Source organism: Meriones unguiculatus, chromosome 6 (assembly GCF_030254825.1).
Source record: "Meriones unguiculatus strain TT.TT164.6M chromosome 6, Bangor_MerUng_6.1, whole genome shotgun sequence".
Classification (NCBI taxonomy): Eukaryota; Metazoa; Chordata; class Mammalia; order Rodentia; family Muridae; genus Meriones; species Meriones unguiculatus.
Genome location: NC_083354.1, coordinates 69,859,712 through 69,874,262, shown reverse-complemented (window position 1 = coordinate 69,874,262; position 14,551 = coordinate 69,859,712). Strand labels below are relative to the sequence as shown.

At 46.7% G+C, this 14,551-nt stretch overlaps 1 protein-coding gene across 5 annotated transcripts in view; it reads right to left on the bottom strand.

Annotated features, from left to right (window-relative positions):
• Positions 1 to 14,551, bottom strand: part of Gcnt4 (glucosaminyl (N-acetyl) transferase 4) — a 46,101-nt gene that overhangs the window by 28,681 nt on the left and 2,869 nt on the right. For 4 of the 5 annotated variants that reach the window (XR_009592385.1, XR_009592384.1, XM_021661404.2 and 1 more), the window contains one exon: positions 4,514 to 4,603. The gene's annotated coding sequence lies outside the window, so the exon portion shown is untranslated. Of the gene's footprint in view, positions 1 to 4,513; positions 4,604 to 5,568; positions 6,263 to 14,551 lie in introns of those variants that run through there. The other variant, XM_021661401.2, reaches the window with a different exon arrangement.

Genomic DNA, 14,551 nt, shown 5'->3' with positions numbered 1-14,551 from the left:
GTCTCCATATTTCCCATAATGGTTCAGCCCTTGACTGGAAGTCTTACGGAACTGAAGCAGAGACAAGCGAATTCCACTCATGCGGCACTACACCCACCTCAGAGAATCGTGTGAAGGATTAACCTAGGTGATGAGTCGTAGCTCCCCCAGAGGACCCAGGATCTGGCCAGTCCATGAGCTGATGACAACATCAGCCATTTTCAGGCAGTAGGAACTCAGCCACCAGTGATGTCTGCCACATCTCGTCATGTGCAGCTGGAGATGTCTGAGACTGCCTGAGTATTTTAGAAAACTTTCTGGATGGAATCTCTCTCCAGGCAGAGAGTGTCCCTCAACAACCTACCTTCAAGTCTTTAAACTTTCTTTTATCCCATGTCAACTTGAAAAACAGGATACAGAAAGCTTATTAACTTGGGAATACCAGGATTAAAAAAAAAAAGATTTATTTATTGTAAATGAGTGCTCTATTTGCATATACACAAGAGGACATCAGATCACATTATAGATGGTTGTGAGCCACTGTGTGGTTGCCAGGAATTGAACTCAGGACCTCTGGAAGAGCAGACAGTGCTCTCGACCTCTGAGCCATCTCTCCAGCATATCAGGATTTTTTCCCCCTAAAGTCTTACAAAGGAGACTCATCATTACATAAGGACAGAAAGATAAGGATAAGCATACTAAGAAAAAGAAACAGAAATAGATAAAAAACCAAATCTCCTCCTAGACAGGGAACCTGATGCATAATGGTTGAACAAGCCCACGGAGTCTCCATGACAGCTTGCTCATCACCGGCCACAGAAAATTCTGGACTGGGGCCATTAGGTGGGAGGATGACTCAGCACCAGTGTATTTCCGTAACACCCCCACAGTACCTTGAGTTATGCAGAGGAGTCCAAAGACAAGTTTCTCTATGACTGTACACTCTCTTTTGTTCTAGTCTAGAAGGAACATGGCAAACAGTTGTCAAGTGTGAGGCAGGTAAATACGGCACCTACGCCAAACACAAGAGCCTGTGGCTGGGCCAGTTAGGCAGTGTACATGAAGACAGCCCTGAAAAGGCAAGCAATTACAGTCCTTACGAAGAAAGAAAAAGGGCTTTTCATTATCATTTCATTAAGAAAACAAGGCAAAACTCAGGAAGGCAGAGAAAGCAGTAGTGGAAAATAAAGCTTGCAATGATCCATAACTTGGCCTGACATTCTGTGGACAACATGTTCTTCCAGGCTGTTTTCAAGAAACATGCTCTCCATGGCATCATCCCTACCCACCCACCGTGCACTCTAGGTTCACTTCTGTAGAAGCCAGCAGGCACTGTCCTACCCATTTCTTCCGTCCAGGGTACTATGGCCAGTGCTGCTCGCAATAGGCTCTATAAACTTAAAGGTTTTCTAACAGCAACAACAACAAAAACCCACTTAAATAAGAGAGTTTATTTTTCTAGGTCTTTTCCATCAACACTTAGTTAAGAAATCTACAATTCCCAAAGAAACATAAGTGTAAAATCTTAAAACTGAAAGGACTTTAAAAGTGCCTGAGTCCGCAGCCCTTCTCCAAAGGTGCTTGCCCATCACAGCCCCTCACGTCAGTCCTAGATGCTGGGAACACGTGTCCTCCATTGCATATGTGTCTTAGTCTGCTCCCACTGCTATGACAAACTGCCATAAATTCAGAAGTTTATCAACAACAGAAATGTGTTTCTCATGCTACTGGAAGCTGGGAAGCCATGACCAAAATATAGGTTCACACCCAGTGATTCACTCCAACTTCCAAGATGGCGCCTTAGGGTTGCATTCTTCATGGCAGAAGGCAGAGAGTAGGAGGGGTGAGCAGCTCCCTCACACTCCTTAGAGGGTCACTAATTCCATTTGTGGTGCTGTATCCTAAGGCATTACCAACCTCCTATACCTCCCAACCCTATCACATTGGCAGCTAAGGTTCAACATGAATCTGGGGAGGACACATTTGTTGTCCATCAAGGGGACTCCACAGAGTAGGATCCCCAAGTCCCTTATGTAGGCCCCTGATGGGCACTCAGCACAACCTGGCTCCCCACCCCTCACCACTGAGATGGTTCTGACCAAAGTCAACAAAATTCTTCACGTTGGCAGAGTCTGTGGACACATCCTGTTCCTTCTTAATGACCTGTGCAGAACGTCAATATTATTTGTCTTTTCTTACTTATACTGTCCGGCAAATCGATGGACTAGGTGCTTTTTCAGATGAGAAAATGAGTCACAGAAGATACATAGCTTACTTTGGGTCATAATATGTACAAGAGCCAGGAATTTCAACTCTAGCCCAATTATCATCAACAACAACTGGACTTGCCCTTCCAGTCGCTCAGTGATCTACAGGGCCTGGGACTAGTACGAAGTTACACAGAATAGAATTTAACTAAAGGAACACAACCCTGGTTTCAATTCTGCCCCACAGGAAGGAAGAACCTGGCCTACAGCTGTGTGGAAAAGCAGCCCTCTCCATGTCAGGATGACGATGACACTATTTTACATTAGAAATCTCTCCATCTGTCCAAACAACCAAACTTTGGAATTTGTCTCTGCAAAAAAGGTTTAATTGCTCAAAGTATAACTTGGGGCTGTGAAACTACATAAACTGACAGGGATTTCTGTTCAGGGCTGGGTCCCTTTTGTACATGAGCCAGAAACAGACATGTGCTATTATTAACGAGATTGATTTCCCCATCTCTAAGCGGTGGAGAGGTTTCATAGTGGGAAAGCATATTAGTCCTATATTGCAGGAACCCATTGGCTCTACATCCAGAATGCATCTCTGAGCCTATGCCCTTTCCCACTCTGTCGGAGGCACGCTGCTCCAAGCCACATCAACTCCATCTGCATGAGAGACAGCCTCCTACTCGGCCCCTTGTTTCTTCTAATCCATTCTTCCTGAGGAAATAAGACTTGCCCTTGCCACACACACCTGCTCGCTAGGTCAAGCCCTTCCCTTCGCTCAGGATGGAATCTGATTCCTTTCCCAGTGTCTGCTTTCTTCTGCAAGTTCAGCTCGTTTCACTCTCTCATTTAGCTCTAGGAGACCCCAGCCTCCTGATCCCTTCCAGAACTCTTGCCTCAGGACTCTGTCCTTGTTGTTCCTTAATCTAGACCACCTTTTCCTGGAACCTGGCCTGCTAGGGGTCCCACACTGTAGAAAAACAAATGTACCATTTCCTTGGGTTCTCTTTGATTACCTTTTTGAAATCTCTCTCTGGCCTACCCACACTCCTGTTTTTGTTTTGTTTTCTGAGCCACTGCCATAGTTCGCTTGTGCTCATTTAGAATCTGTCTTTGGGCAGGAACACGAGGTCCTCAAAGGCTTTGGTTCCTCCTCCACTTCAGCCCCAAGCACACTCATCCTGGTACACTGCAGTTGTTCGGCAGGACAAAGCTGTAAGGCCCACATTCTAGTCTGGGCTCTGCTATCAAATCTTCCTCAAGTGATGCAGCTACTTATTAATCACAGGCCAGGTATTAGCAGGATAATAGTTTTTCTCTTCTGCGGAGCTATTGTGAGGACCCGATGGCATGACGCATGTGAGAGAGCTATGGGAAAAATATGCTGGTTTGGGAATGTCAGGTTTTGGGACCTCCATAAGAAGAATGGCTTTCTGGGGAAACTCAGAGGCAACACTTTGTTTTATTTTCCTGAGGCAGTGCATCCATTATTCTCCCACTCTGACATTCTAAATGATTATTCACTGCTTACTCTTTGGCAATACTCTTTTTGTTGACAGTAATTTTTAACTGAAGCTTCAGAATTCTCCCTGGGGCTTCCAAATTACGGAGACCCAGATCTTCCCTGATTGTGAGAGACAGGAAGATAGCTGCCATAGTTACTGTTTAGAGGTGATTTCCCATTTCTTTTGAGAGAATGGTTTCTAAAGAATTTCTTCGAGGAGGGAGGGAGGGACTGGGAGGGAATGAGGGATCGGGACACGGCTGGGATACAGAGTTAATAAAATGTAACTGATAAGAAAAAAATAAAATTAAAAAAAAAACAACAACAAAAAACCATTCTTCTCTCCAGCACAGGAAAAAAAATAAATAAATAAAAAAAAAAAAAGAATTTCTTTGAAAAGCATCTAGACCACTCAACCCCTCCCCGGCTGAGCCCCAGCAGCCTGTGCCCTGTGTGGCAGTACTAGTGATGTTTTGTGTGGCAGAAGCTACGGATTGCTCCTCTTGGCCCCCACTCTTTTAGGGGTGACCTGAGTTTGGGAAAGTCATCCCTAAGGAGCACATAACCAGCAAAGCCACGGGAGGCTTTCACAGCAACGTGGGCACACAATGTGCACCAGGTGTGACCTCGGCAGCGCCCTGTCACAAAGACCCCCTGTCCAGTGACACTGCCTCGGCACAGGTCACCAGGCTGCTCACCGTCAAACGGGCTCTATTTGGGGCCCTCGTAGGGTGCGCTACCACTGACAGCTTTCTTGCTGAAGTTTGTTTCAGCATGGCTGCATACAAAGCACATCTCTTAAGAACAGTTACTTTACCTGCAAATCTGTGAGAACAGAGGCCTCCGTGGAAATGCAGGACATAGAAGTCATTTCTCCATGCTGGTTCTTTAGATCAGTCTCTCAGGTCTAGGGAGAATCACAAGATGTGCAAGGTTATGTGGGAAATGAGGAACTTGTATCAAGACGCTCTAACCAGACTGAGAGTGGGCCCTCAAGGTTGCAGGAGACCTGGTTCATAGCAACGTAACAGAAAAAGCACAGAAGTCAGCTGCTGTTCTGTCCTTACAGCAATCTAGGCAGTCGACCTGATTCTTAGTTTTCTCTTGTCTCCAGGTAAATATCCAGCTGCCAAAGAAGCTCCAGTGTGAGGCTTAAGTGCCAGAGACCATGGAGCCAATAAAATTCCCAGTCCATAACATTCTGTGACCCTTATCATGGAATAAAACATTGAGTTTTTATCAGAAGAAAATTTAGAGGACAGATTCCCCAAACACCTGTGTCCTCCAGTGTTAGTGGGATGGAAGCCCACATGCCTTGCCTGCCTGTCTGAGCACAAAGGACTGCAAAAGAGAAGCTGACCAATGCCTTAGACCTTCTGTCCATCTCCTTTTGCTTAGGTACAATGAAAACCAACCTTTGTTTAAAGATCCATGTTCTAACCTTAAAATGTGGGTCAAGAATATTTTAGATTCTTTTTTTCTATAAAGTGGGAAAACATTTGTTGTATGTGTGTGCATCCTAGTGTGTGCGTGCCCAGAGTAGGTCCTTTCCTCCAGGGCTCTCCATTTTGCTGACTTGATGCAGGATCTCTCACTGAACTAGAAGCCAGACTGTTATTTCACCTAGTCTGACTGGCCATTGAGAACTTGGGATCCAACTATCTCTGCCTCCCAATGCTGGTTACAGGCACATACAGTCATGCCTGGCTTGTCTGGTTTTCACATGAGTATTGGCGATTTAAACTCAGGTCCTCAGGTCTTCCTGCTTATGTAGTACCTGCTCTTGCCTACCGAGCCACCGACCCCAGCTCATGTCTTTTTTTTTTTTTTTAATGAAGTTCATTGTGTTAGAAAGAAAAGACCTTTCCTTACTCAGTGTGTGCAGATGTGAACATTTCTGTCCCCCTAGATCTCTGGAAGCGTGTATTTTGGTATCAGATAGTCAATCCATATTTTATTCTCCCCAAATCAACTCCTGGAAAACTCTGTAGCTGCTCAAGATGTGTGAGCAATGGATTTCCACATGTGCATTTATAGCCTTGAATAACCGATGGTGGAGAGAGCCTGGGAACAAACAGATGTGAATCAGGAGATCTTTGTCAGAAATGGCAGAGGCCCAAGTCTTGCTGCTGAGGAATGGATCAGATACACTCTGGTTCAAGTGTTTCAAGTTAGAAGCCTTGCTCATTGGTTTTCCAGTTTCAAGCAAAACAGTGGGAGTTCAACAGACACCAGTCAACATTGGCTTCTGTACTAATCAAGTCATGTTTAGGCGCAGTGGCCCACATCTGTAATCCTAGCACTCAGGAGTCTGAGGCAGGAAGACTGTGAGTGAGAGGCCAGTCTGGGCTATGCGGTGAAATTCTCAAAACACACACACACATCCTGTTCAGACCAGATTTTCTCACGGACAGAGATGTGGTCTAGTGCCAGAGATGTGATAAAATTTACAAACAGAGCCATCGAGAGGACACTACCAGGCCGCCAGTTGCCTTCAGCGCTCATCCTCCCTTTCTTCTCTCAGAGAGTCCCTCTATTGCTGGTGACAGAAATGGGCAACTATGAAAACTTTCTTTCTACCCATCATGTGGAACAACCAGTAATGAAGAGAGATGTGAAGGGGTGGGGGATGGCTCTTAGCAGGAAGAAAGCCGGACTTCTCTCCTTTTCTCTCTTCTACTTTTCAGCCTGGGACTATAACATGAGGCAAGAGCCATTTTGAAAAAGATGCTGTAGACGAAGGGACCAGCTGACAGCAGCAAACACCCCCATGAGCTTTGCTGGACGAGAAAAGCAAGCCCTACATATTTAGGCAACTTGCACTTTGAAAGATGAACACGGGAAAAGGGTAATGAATGATGTTCTCTCAAATTAAATTTAAATCAGGTTGCAGTGAGTACTTGCTCAACAGTGCAATCCTGTATATAGTCAAGTGCAAAAATATGTCTCAAATATGCTGAACTTCTCATCCGTCTAAATTTGGAGGCAGATGGAGGCTTTAGGTAAACATCTGAAGGAAGGCAGGCTGCAAGATTTACCAAATTAACTCCAGTGCTGGCAAGAGCTGCAGCTGGCTGACTAGGCTGCTCTTCAACACCCCTCAGCGCACCCCTCAGCAAGCCTGCTCACAGGCAACAGGCTGACATCACCCTGTAGGGGGCTCCCTTCTTGGGAGGTTCTTATCACACAGGTCTTTAGAGCAGGTTTTCAATAAAAAGATGTCAGAACCACGTGACTCAAGAAAACTGCCACTCAAAGCATGAGTGTGCCCCTCACCCCTTCCTCCTGGACCAATCTCCCTCCTTGGCACGCACTCACCCCCTCCATCTGACCTTCAGGCACATCCTACAAGTCTGTAACTGGAAACCAATGGTTCTGATTTGAGTCCTGAGTCTATCACCAAGGAGATGATAGAGTCTATCACCAAGGTCATGACTAGGTGGCCTCTACCTCCTCGACTAGGGGAGAACAATAAGAGCTCTGACGCTCACGGCGGTGAGGCTGTTAGTTCAATCAATGCCCTGGGTGTGCCATGCCAGGAAAACTGTATGATGCTCAGACTCAAAGGCATTTAAAGCAGTAACCAGACACTGCCCTGCAAGCCAGGACAGGGAGTCCTGCTCAAAGCACCCTGCCCATTCCACCCAGAACCTGTCACTGAGAGGCAACTGCCATGGGTCCAGCAGCTGGGGCTCAAGCCACAGCAAAGATTTTGTTTGTTTGTTTGTTTTGTGGTCCAAGCCATCAGATGGGGCCCCACAACTGTATTTACAACTAACTGAAAGTCTAAAACCTTGAAAATGTATTTTTTTAAAAAGAAGGAACCATAGGATCATGGGAAAGGCAAAGCAGCCAGGACTAAAACTGTAAAAATCCCTGCCCTGTGCTGTAGCCGTTTTGGTGGCTTGGTCACAAGCCTACTACCATCACCTTTTCTCTCAATAATTCATATAGTAATGCCTTCTTTTACTCTGAGACATCTATTACTCTGTATTTATAAGCTAACTGAGGGTTATAAGGATATTCTTTTCCCTGGAGCTGGCTAGAACATCTGGCAAAGGGCTTTGCCATGGAGCTAGAACATCTGGCAAAGGGCCTTGCCATGGAGCCCAATGACCTCAGTTGGGCTCCAGTTGACCCCAGAACCCACATGGTGGAAGGAGAGGAGTCTTCTGGCCGTAAGTGTTCCATAGTACATGTGTGCAAACACACACACACACACACACACACACACACACACACATTACATACACTACATTAAATATAGTAATTTTTTAAAGATATTCTTTTTCAAATTATGGTGGTAAAATGTGGGGAATAAAAATAATTATCACTGTAACCATTTTGAAATATCAGTTTACATGTATTAACTGCCTGTATCAGTGGGGTTGAGTATGCTGCCTCCATGCGTACATGTACTGGGCATGCCAGGGCCGCTTTGGCCACCTCTGAGAGTATGGCTCTGGAGCATTAGACTCTCATGTCAGAGTGCAGCGATCAGCACTGTCCACCCCCTGAAATGGACTCTGGGCCTATGGAATCCTAGCTCCCAGGTTGCTCTGATGCCCGCTGCCTGGCAAATGCCATTCCATTGTTTCTATGATTTTGACCACTCAAGAACCCACTCAATGGAGTCACACAGTTTTCCCGTGTTTGGGCGACTGTAACATTTTCAAGATTCATCCATGCTGTAACATGTACCAAAACGTCTTTCCTTCTGAAGGCTGACCAATGTCCCCTGCAGGATACGGCTCATCCTGCTCCCTCGTTACCCTGTCAGTAAGTATGTGGGTGCGCTCTTATGCTGCTGTGAACGGGGTGCATAAGTAACTTGAGCTTCTGCCTCACTTCTTTAGAAGGCACACCTTCTTCCGTGTTTATTTTAAGGGAAGTTTTAATCAACTCTTTCGTGATTTTTTTCTTTTCGACACAGTTTCTCTGTGTAGCCTTGGCTGTCCTGGACTCACTCTGTAGACCAGGCTGGCCTCAAACTCACAGAGATCTGCCTGCCTCTGCCTCCCCAAGTGCTAGGATTATAGGTGTGCGCGCCTGGCTTTCTTTCAGAATTTTGTGCCATGTGTTTTGATTAATTCACCCCGCCCCCTCCCAGATCAACCTTCATTTACCTTGTCCAACACTGTCTTTTTTTTTTTTTTTAACCCATCAAGTCTCCTATGCCCATATATTCTTGGATCTGTGGTTTTTCCACTGCAGTGGGGTAGAATTACATTACACACTCTTAAAGAAAACTGACCTTCCCTCTCCTGTCAGCAACCAACTATGAATGGCTACTCTAGCCTTCCAAGAAGTAAGAAATGTCACTGACCATCCATCCAAGAAACACTTGCCACGTGGTTGGAGGCGCTCTGTAAACACACCTGAACACTGGGCTGCCTCAGGGAAACAGAAGTGAGGCCCTGTTGACTAACAGGCAGGGTCCTCTAGAGGAACAGAGAGCGCGCGCGCGCGCGCGCGCACACACACACACACACACTCACTCACTCACTCAGGCACAATAAAAGGGATCTAAGACTGGCATACACAATGGGGTGGTGTAGTTAATGATGGTTACTGGCCTGGGAACTTCTCAGGCCAGGAAGTTGGGCATCTCAGCAGTATCGCTGTGGCACCGAGGCTGGGCGTTTCCTGGAGAGTTGCTGGCATTGTGTTCATACTAGAAAGCCCAGTAACAGCAGCTGCAGCAGCAAAAGCTGCACTTGTTTAAAGAAGAGAAGATCAGACAGAGGGCTGCTTTTAACTGGGACCTTTTCTCTGAGAGGCTCAAGGGAAAGGTGGTGCATCACTGCCTCACGGGCCAGTCTTCTCTTGAGATACACCCACAGACACACCTGTGTCCACTTTCACCCGTTCAGACCAGCAGCTGACCAGGACTAATCCCCACCACCGTGTGTACAGAGAGGATGTCTTTAGACAAGCTGGTGGCTAGCATTTGGAGATGTCTCTGCTCTTTTCTTGCTATGGTGTTGACTTTCTTATGATCCTTTGTTGGCTCTCTTGTCCCATGTCACATTCCTTCCTTCAGCTGTGCAAACTCCTTATCATCCCAGCCACATAACTCATGTTCTGTCCAGTCTTTGCGGCCTAACTCATGTCCATGTGTCACCCCATGTCTTCCTCCTGACCCTTCTGCTGCAAGTCTCTGAATCTGGCAGCTGAGGGATGATGGTTGGGAAGGCAGAAGGGCCCTAGGGGAACGGTGGCTGTGCAGAGCCGGGCCTGCCAAGGTGGCCTGGTCTTTCAGATGTGCGGGCAGGCCAGTGGAGGGAAGGGAAGACCTGTGTTCTCTACAGGCTGCAAGGGCTACTTCCCCCCTGCCACCTGCTGCTCACTCTCCAGTCCTCCCCCTCTTGCAGACCACCAGGAAAAAGGAAAGGCTTGCTGACCCCTGGAGACAGATCTATGCTGTTGTTATAATTCTGGGGTGGAAGGCTATACCAAACTCTTCTAACCACAGAACAAGGCTGCTTTCTCCAAACAGGCTGGGGCTCAGAGCAAGACCCCTGCTGCCTCTGCATGGGACCAGGAAGAGTCATTTGCAGTCCCTTTTAGAGTGTTACAACACAAGGCAGAGAATTGCAGGCTTTAAGAGCAGCTCAGCCCATCAGGAGTTTGACCCTTAGTGACTCATGCTGCATTGCACAGTCAGCCAATCCCATGGAGAGATAACCCACACTGGAAAACGTATTCCTCAGCACCTGGTAAGCCCTGTAGCTGGGGCACAGGAACCCTGACACACTGCCTGAGGAGACCACCGCTACAGCTGCAGCCCCTCACAATGCCCCTGTGCAGACAGCCTCTCTGCACTCTACCAGAGGGTATCTAGTAAACTCTATTCCTGTCCTTTTGTTTGGTTTTGTCTTGAATTCTTTTACCACCCACACAGTACTGGCCTGTCACCACAGTTCCCACACAGCATAACCCATAACTAGATAGGCTGATATCAGGACCAAGCCTAAGCACAATGAGGAGATCTTGGTCTAAAGGACAACCACATTTAGTTTCTCTTTAACTAGATGAGAAGAAAAAATAAAATAAAACCTGGATAGCAGAGAAAATGGCAAGTAAAAAAAGAAGAGAAGCGTCGAGTATTCACACTCAGGATACACTATGCCACCGTCAAACATGTCACTCTTTTTTGGCCTAATGCTCTTGACAATCAGAGGGGCAAAGACACTCTAGCCTTCGCGCTCCCTGTTTGTTTGTTTGTTTGTTTGTTGAGACAGGATTTCTGTGTAGCCCTGGCTGTCCTGGAACTCAATCTGTAGACCAGGCTGGACTCGAACTCACAGAGTTCTACCTGTCTCTGCCTCCCGGGTGCTGGGATTACAGGAGTGAGCCACCACCGCCCAGCTCCTTCACTTTCTTCAAAGCAGGAGACTGGGCTGAAGAGATGGTTCAGTGGTTGAGAGCCCTAGCTGCTCCTGCAGGACTTATGGTGGTATGTAACTATCTGTAACTACAGTTCCTGGGATTCAGACCCTCTTCTGGCCTCTAGGCATCGGGCATGCATGTGGTACATATACAGACATGTAGGCACTCATAACATAAAATAAAACTACACACACACTCTCTCTTTAAATTAGAAGACAAAGTTCTCACAGAAAATGAGCAAGTGATCTGCTTATCATGGAAACCTCCCAAAGCTTGCTGTGTTCATCTTTTCTTCCTGGTCATTTTTCTACTCCACCCACCACCTGGGCCCAAGGCCTTTGCCTTTGTCCTGTTTTCATAGTTTGCAGCAGTTTGCCAGTTTTCTGTCTAGTGCATCCCTAACCTTTAAAATTTCTCACAAGAACGTCTGTCACATGAGACTCACATTGCGTGCACTTTTCTGATCATCTTTAGATAGATTCAGTCTTTAGGCCCTACAAATCACTCTGCAAGGATAAAGGTGGCAAACACAAGCCTTGCACAGGGGAGATTTACTTCAAATTGTAGAAGACTCCAGGTACCTCTCTCTTTTGTTTTTCACTCATCTCAGTGAGGAAGTCCAGCCCATCTGTTTAACGGAGGCTGTGGGCAGTAGATTAGTGGCAGAGCATGTGCCTGGCACTCACACGACTGTAATTCCACCCCAAGCACCCAAGCACCAAACAAACAAAACAAAACAAAACAAAAACCAAAGTGGAGGGATGGTGCTAGCATCTCGGAAGGGGAAAAAAGCTTAGCGTTGGGACTATGGATTTTGATGCAAGCAAGGGGAGACCAGGAGGGGTAAGGACTGCACTTCCACACTCTAGAGGCCTGGCTAAAGGTATTCCTGTTACACAGTTGTTCTGCTTTTTGCCTTTTGAAACTTTACTGTCGTCTTTGAGAAAGGGTCCTGGCTGCCCAGGAACTCACTGTGTAGACCAGGCTGGCCTTGAACTGAGAGGAACTCCTGCCTATGCCTATCAAGTGCTGGGATTAAAGGTGTGTGCCACCATGTCCAGCAAATTTAGGAAACCTTTGAAGTAGATCTATCTCATCCAATTGTACTCCTTTAAGAACCACATAGGCCCATAATTTTATACTTAAAAACCTAGATCATCCGAGACACCTGGCTCAATCGAGACTCCAGCAGAAAACTTGCACGAAGCAGAGAGGAATTCTAAATCCCAAGTTTTACTTCCTGAATTCACTGTTATGCCACCTACACCCACCCCTCCCCCACAGGCCCCAAGCTATGATACAAACACTATCGAGAGAAGCAGGTCACTCTCACCGGTCCCACCGTGACCAGGGGCCATGTCCCGGGCCAGGGTTACATAAGCAGAGCTGATGCAAAAGGAGGGCTTTCAGAAGAGCAGAGACTCAAAAAAGGACGGCTGCCAGGACCAGCCATACCCGTTCTTCTCAGGCAGCCTCCACAGACTACAAAAGAGGCCTCAGTTTTGTGCCTCATTAGCTGTGAGAGAGGCCATTAACAAAGAAACTCACATGTCACTAATTCATTGGCCTGGACCTCAGTGACCCAACTGGCCAGGCAGTTTTGTCACCCTGGAATCTGGAATGATGAGAGTGATGCATGGGCCCCACACATCCTCGGCACTCCCACCATGCACCAGTGCTCACTGCAGGGGCATCTGTGGAGGACAGTTCTGCGTTTTCGCTGACGGCATTTGGCATGAGTCACTGTGCAGAAGGAGGTCACCAAAGAGAAAAAAGAAAAAGGTAGCAGCACAGAAACCACCACTGGATGGCTGAGGACCACAGGGCTGCTGAAGGCCGGAGGCCTAAGCTGTGTGAGCAAGCGTCCATCACGAGGTTAGACCCAGCCCCCAGGAAGGGACAGCTCACCCTGCTCTGCTCTGTCCTGAAGATGGTAACCCTCAGGAGGGAAACTGGAAGGCGAGGGGACAATGAGCAAGTCAGTCAAGAGGAACAAAAGCTACTCTGAGGATCTAGAGAACACATGAGAGCTGGTGGCTGGCCCCTTCACCCCAGATCTTCTCACACACCCGTGCAGTCTCAGAGGCAGCGCAGTGCTCCTATGTTCCCAGGTGACACAGAAGCCGGCGGCCCAGGGATGCACATGAACACTGAACCAAAGAAAAGCATCATTTGTTTCTTTGGCTGTTTATTTGCTTTGTCACTTTAATTAATTATCTAGCTAATGAATTAATTTACACAAGAGTTTCTTATAGCTCAGGCTGGCCTTGAACTGACTATACAGCTTGATCTGGTCCTGCTTCCAACTCCTATATGCTATGATTGCAAACATGCACCACACAGGTGTCTGATTTTTGACATCCTGTATCCCTTTACTGGGAAACATAATGGCCTATTTCCCAGTAAATCCAAATTTGGAGGAACATTGTTTTTAGGACCTCCTACTTTTTTTTGAGACAAGGTTTCTCTGTGTAGCACTGACTGTCCTGGAAATCACCCTGTAGACCAGGCTGGTCTCAAACCCAGAGATCTACCTGCCTCTGCCTCCTGAATGCTGGGATTAAAGGCATGAGCCACCAGACCCAGCAAAATTCTCACACATTTGTATCTAAGATTATCTACTTTCTAAAAATTCAGACTGCTTAGCAGAGGGCCAGCCTTTCTGTTCTGGCCACTTTAGGATTTGCCTGTTCAGTTCTTAGAGCAGGTCTGCTTCTGTTGCGCTTTCTGCATTTTATATAATCCAGTTTCCCTCTGGTCTTCTCCACTTTTCCAATGTTTTCTCATATCGTGGTCAGTAGGACAGGCTTCGTAACATATTAAGGAGAACCCTGCTTTTTCTAAATGGTGTCTGGCTTCCTCAATTTCTGAAATAGTAAATGCAGACCTAATACTGTCCCCCTGAAATCCACACTGAGCCAACGGTTCCTGTCTGTTAGGATATCACAGCTGCATTTAATTCCTGGTTGATCTTGTTTTTCTTCTTATCCTTGAAGTTTCAGATTTTAGACCTTGCTAGGAAAATTACCAGCATACGGGAATGCATATCAAATGACATGCAAAGCAATGCAAATTAATACCAGACTAAATAGCCTGGGCTAAGCGTGTAGGCCCTGCTCAGACTGATGCTATCTATTTTGCCTTGCCACACTCTGGCAAGCAATGGATCCTGTATCCCCTTCCTTCCTTCAAGTATTCTAGAGTACTCTGGAACTACATAGCCCAAGCTGTCATGAATCCTCCTGTCTCGGTGTCCTGAGCCTTGGAATTACACATAAGTGTAGCATGTCTGGCTTGGAGTCTCTTTTTTTTCCGTTGGTGTCCAGCCACATTCAGCAGTTGACATGCTGGGGAAGCAGCCCTTGCTTGGAAGTCCAAGGGATGCAGGCTTTAACTTGTTGCTGCTTGGTTCTATGGCCTCTGCCACCTCAAAATATGGCATCACAGAAATGATTTTGTCATC